The sequence below is a fragment of the Mustela nivalis genome (genome assembly GCF_964662115.1).
Source record: "Mustela nivalis genome assembly, chromosome: 8".
In the NCBI taxonomy this organism is placed as follows: Eukaryota; Metazoa; Chordata; class Mammalia; order Carnivora; family Mustelidae; genus Mustela; species Mustela nivalis.
The window spans coordinates 118,963,347-118,968,514 of NC_139027.1; the positions used below are offsets into that span (position 1 = coordinate 118,963,347).

General features: G+C 54.9%; 1 pseudogene across 1 annotated transcript; it reads right to left on the bottom strand.

Annotated features, from left to right (window-relative positions):
- Positions 1-1,800: 1,800 nt before the first annotated feature.
- On the bottom strand, positions 1,801-5,058 carry LOC309870655 (putative testis-specific Y-encoded-like protein 3; annotated as a pseudogene). The gene is made up of 2 exons: positions 4,991-5,058; positions 1,801-2,788 (listed from the first exon to the last, which is right to left on the bottom strand). The product of its transcript is annotated as a putative testis-specific Y-encoded-like protein 3 (transcript).
- Positions 5,059-5,168: the final 110 nt, after the last annotated feature.

The window sequence follows — 5,168 nt, forward strand, 5'->3', positions numbered from 1 at the left end:
GATCCAGCAATGCCCGCTACATCGTGGCGGCCAGGGCACAGAGTCATCAGGACCTTAGCAGATTTCTTTCTGGAGGCTATCCTCACAGAACATGCTAACAGCTCCCAGTTTTAAGTCCTACAGAACCACACAGGGCTGTATTAACAGGCCACAACAACCTGATCGCCACCACGAATGGCCACTGAAGTCCCCTAATGGCACGGCAGGGAGAAATTACATGGATGTTCTTGTAAATGTTCTCAACTAAAAGCAATAAGAAGGCCTGGACAGCTCAATGTCTCCACCGGACAGAAACAGGGGAGGAGAAGCATAGGGTCTTACGTAAAAGCCGTGAAACGAAAAACGGCATTCACTTTCCACTTTCACACCTGGACCAAGAGAACCTCTCAAGTTTCAGTGGTTTGTTAGTAATTATTCTCATTTTAAAAACATTTTGATGAATCAGGAAAGTTCAGAAGAACCAGGGGAGACTGCTCCCTACATGCCATGGTCTCTCAGCCACTGGAAACTTCCCAGCTGCCTCTGCTTCCACTGCATTCCCCTGCAGAGAGCACCGGCCACCATGTTTCGTCTCAAGGCCTCCCCAGGTCCTGGGAAGCAAAAGACAAGGCCTTTCTCCCTAAGGAGGACCGGGGGAGGCAACTGAACTCCTCCACCTACACAGTCTCACAGTGGGGGTTGGACCTGGTAGAAGGAGAAGAAAGGAGTTGGTCTAAAAGAATACAGCACAGGGGCGCCTGGGTGGCTCAGTGGGTTAAAGCCTCTGCCTTTGGTTCAGGTCATGATCCCAGGGTCCTGGGATTGAGCCCCGCATCGGGCTCTCTGCTCAGCAGGGAGCCTGCTTCTTCCTGCCTCTCTGCCTACTTGTGATCTCTGTCTGTCAAATAAATAAAATCTTTAAAAGTAAATAAATAAATAAAAGAATATAGCACAGAACAAAGAACTAGCCCCGCCCCTGGGGGAGTGCCCTTGCTAAAGGAGGCGGAGCATGTGAAAGAGGTGGCAAAGGGGGAGGCCCTCCCATCGTGTGCAGAGCAACCCTCCTTCTCTAGCGCCAAAAGGGGAAGATTCAATTAAAAAGACAGCCTGCTTAGCTGTTTTTAAGAACTTTGCTTCTTCAGTTGTTTGTTCTGAGCTGTCATTTTAAAGAAAACGAAAAAAATGTTAGGTCTGGGCAGGTGTAGACAGGTCCCACAACTGGAAACTCCCCTCCTGTACCTGCAGCCCGGCAGCCTAAAAACAGACAGAGACTGAGGGTGCCGGTTGGGGGCCTGCATTCTGTGTGATCCCCATGACTGGGCTCAGGAAAATAGGCTTCTGGAAGGGACCCCCATCATGGCCCCTGGCTGGAGCACATGCCCAGAAATGCCAGCATGCCAGAGCTCCTAGGGAGCTGGGGGCTTTCTTGTGCCTTGCCAGGTGGTGGTTGGGGCCCTTACAGACCTGGGAGCAGGCAACAATGTTGGTGGCAGCCCTGGCAGAACTCAGGAAGGAAGAAAAATGGGTGGGAAGGAAGGCTACCATCAGAGGTAGACCTGGACCACGAAGATGATGGTAGTGCCCATCTTTAGCACCTGCAGGTCCTTGGTAGACACCATGGCATGTAACAGATATGTGATGCATGAAACCACTTGGAAACAGAAGAGCTTGGGCATGGAGGCCACAGCCTTGGAGCAGAGTCCACTGAACGTTCAGAGGGGCCAGGGAGCCTGAAAGCTCAAGCAGATAGCAGGGTTATGTCATTGGCCTAAACACAGGTAGAAGGGAGTCTTAGGTAGGGGCCAAGTCCCAGCAAGGGGCTTAGCCAGACTGGAACCTGTGGAGCCTAGGAGGGGCCTCTGTGGGCCACCTTGCCAGGCTTCTCCTGGCTATGGGCAGCCTATCGCCCAGCAGGTGGTACTGCAGGGGCTGGGGCCACAGGTCCCCTTTAATAATCTGGGCAACCTTGTCAGCGTCTGGGAGGCTGTGCTGCCAGAACCAGGTGAAGACGCTGCGGACCTGGCAAACCAGAACTGATACCACAGTCCTGAGGATCTGCGCTCATACTCTATGAGCACCTTGTTCCAGAAGTAGGGGTTGTTCCAAAAGCGAAACTTGAACTTGCATTGGGTCCTGGCGGCCTGAGCTCCCTCAGCTCCAAATGCATCAGGTAGCAGAGCACGTCTTCATCACCACTCATGACCATGGCTGTCAACTGCGAGTGGTTCAGAAGGGCGGTGACCCAGGAGCCAGGAATATTCTGGATGACGAAACTCCTCGGGCCAGGTGCAGACGGTGGATGCGCCCAGACCTGCGCTGCAGCCACAGGTAGGCCCTGTCCGCCTGGGCACCTCTCAGCTCCCACTCGATGGCCTCCGGTGGGTGCACGGCTGGGCCTTCCAGGTTTAGGGGCCCCGGGCCCTGCTGCGCCGCGGCTCCCACCTCTGGCTCTTCCTCCCCCGCCCTCACACCCCCAGGTCCACCAGTACTCCCCCTCCTCCGCGAGCTTCAGCTTCTCCACCCCTCCGCCTCTTCCATGAAGATGGCGCCTTGCCCCGTCGTCACTTCCTCGGCCTTCCCGCCGCCTCCCTCCCGCGAACCCCGCCCCTGGGCTCCGCAGGTCTCTGCAGCCCTGGCCCGGGGCCAGGCGGTTGCCCCGCGCCCCGGAGCAGGCGGGGCAGTCCCGAGGTGGGAGGGGGGCGCCCGGGGGCCGCGGCTTTGCGGGCCCCACCGGTGAGGTCGGCGACTGGCGCGTGGCGGCTCCAGGGCCAGGGTACCCTCGCTGTGATCTCTTGCGGGAGCCTCTTGCCTGGCGGGGGTCAGGGGGCATGGGTGACACTGTGGGTCCCGCCAGAGGGGCAGCGGGGCGCGAGGTGGAGAGGCACGGTCTCCCCCCTCCTGGCCCGCTCCGTCCCTCGCGCCCCACTTCGGGGTGTGATTCGCAGGGGTGCCCCAGCCTGGCGGAGTGGCAGGGGGCTGCCCGGTGGGGATGCAACCGCGAGCGCCAGATGGAACTGGCCCGAGATTAGGAGGGCGCTGGAGGTGCCAGTGGGGTGAAATGCAGGGGTGTTACCAAGCCTGGAGCAGCTCAGAGTGAGCACTGAGAATCAGGCACAACTCTGGTCGCGGACAGATAGAACTTTCCATCACAACCACCACACCAAGTGATTACTCTCCCCCCAAACCGCCCCCCCCCTTCCCACCCCGCCTGCGGTGGGCAGTGGGCACCGGGCGGAGCCCACATTTAACTGCGGTTTGGGGGCAGCTGTAGGAAACTAGCAGCTTTGCACAGGACAAACTACTCAAACATATGCAGAAGAGGCGAACCAGCCTCAAACAAGGAGCTGCAAATGATGGTAACTGATTGGCACATGGAGATACTGGAAATATTTATACGGAGAGAAACTTAGAGTACAAGGATCTTGGGCAAGGGAATGTCTCAAGCGCTGTGAACCTGGAGTAAACTGACACCTGTTTGTAGGAACTGTAGCCTCCTGGGCTTGCAGACCGCAAGGTGGATGTTTCTACTTGTCCTAGGCCCAGGCTTCTTTTTTCTAAGATTTTGTTTATATTTGACAGAGAGAGATCACAAGTAGGCAGAGAGGCAGATGGGGGGAGAGAGAGCAGACTCCCTGCTGAGCAGAGACCACCCCCCCACACCCAGTGCGGGGCTCCATCCCAGGACCCTGAGTTCATAACCTGAGCTGAAGGCAGAGGCTTAACCTACTGAGCCACCCAGGCGCCCCAACCCTGGCTGCTGCTTGCTCTATACCAGACATTTCACCTATGTGAACTCCAATCTAAATTGCAGGGAATGTGCTTGGATGGGATGAGCCGGGATGAGCCTGGATGAACCAGCCATGCAGCCCTGAGCCTGCAAACACATCTGCACTCCCATGGTCGTGCCTCCCAAACTCAGGATCTACGCAGGTCAGCACATCTAATGGCCCCTCTTCCTGGAAGTCACTGCCACCTCCTCCAGAGAGCCTTCAGCCTCTTCCTGCCCAATGAATAAGATAGCTCTGAGCCCCTGGGCCCACCATGGGGTGTACACTCCCAAGAAGCAAGAGAGCAAGGTGCGTTCCTTTGGGGCCCTGCTAGGGATCTGAAGGCATTGTGGTTGACACTGAAATGTTTATGAAGTAAATTCAAGGCCAAAGAGATGAAGGGCCAGCCCAGTGCCTTTGTACACAAAATGCCTGTTACAGACGTTAACACTTATTGTCCCATGGACTCTTGGGCTGGACTCAGAGGTGACTTACACTGTGTGGCTCTGGACACTGGCCCCAGACCACGGAAAAGTAAGCTCAATTTTAGCCCTGGATAGGAGGATCGCAGTACGAGTTACAGGGCCCGGGGTGGTGAGGACTACCTTTGTTAAGAGATTGGCCAAGTAGCAAAGTCAGAAGCCACGTCACTGTCTCAAGTTTGTCTACACCCAATGGGCATGCCCAGGTGTGAGCAAGGTCAGGTCCTAGCTCTGCCACTTGCCAGCTGTACACTTTGGGCAGTGGATGGCATGTCTTTTCTTGGACAACCAGCACTCATTCCCCATCCTAACTGTAACCCCAATTTCCTTTGAGAAACGGTTCACTCCTCCTGTCTCATTCAGCCTTGTTGTCGCCGGCTGGTTTTGGGGAGAGCACAGAGCCCTATCAAAGCTAGTGAACAGGAGATGCCTAGTGGTGCTTTTGTGAATATAAGAAAGAAATAGAATTTCTTGCTCTTCCTGGTCAGCACTGTGACTGACAGGGATGGAATCATGACAGCATTCTACTCCTACACAAAGGGAGCCACTTTGTAGAGCCTGAGGACAAAGTCATTTCTACAAAAGATAGGGTCGAGAGAGACAGGAATGCTAAAGCCAGCCATGTTTGAGTGGCTGAACCAATTCTAAAAACTGTGCTACTGTGCTACATCTGGCATTTTTCGTTATATGAAATTTCATTAAGCCACTCTGATTTTTCTGACCCTTGCGTCCAAGTTTAAGTGATAATGTGATGCCACTTACCTCAAAGATATCCCATTACGATCTTTCATTTCAAACTCTATAGGTGCTAACATGAAGGCCTGTTTCATCTGCCCTACACTCACCATTCCCTTGGGGGCTAGAGATGTTTGGAGTTTCTAGTTCCCCAGGCTCTCTCCAGCCCTTTCCCAATCAGACAGGTTCACAACTTCCAAACACA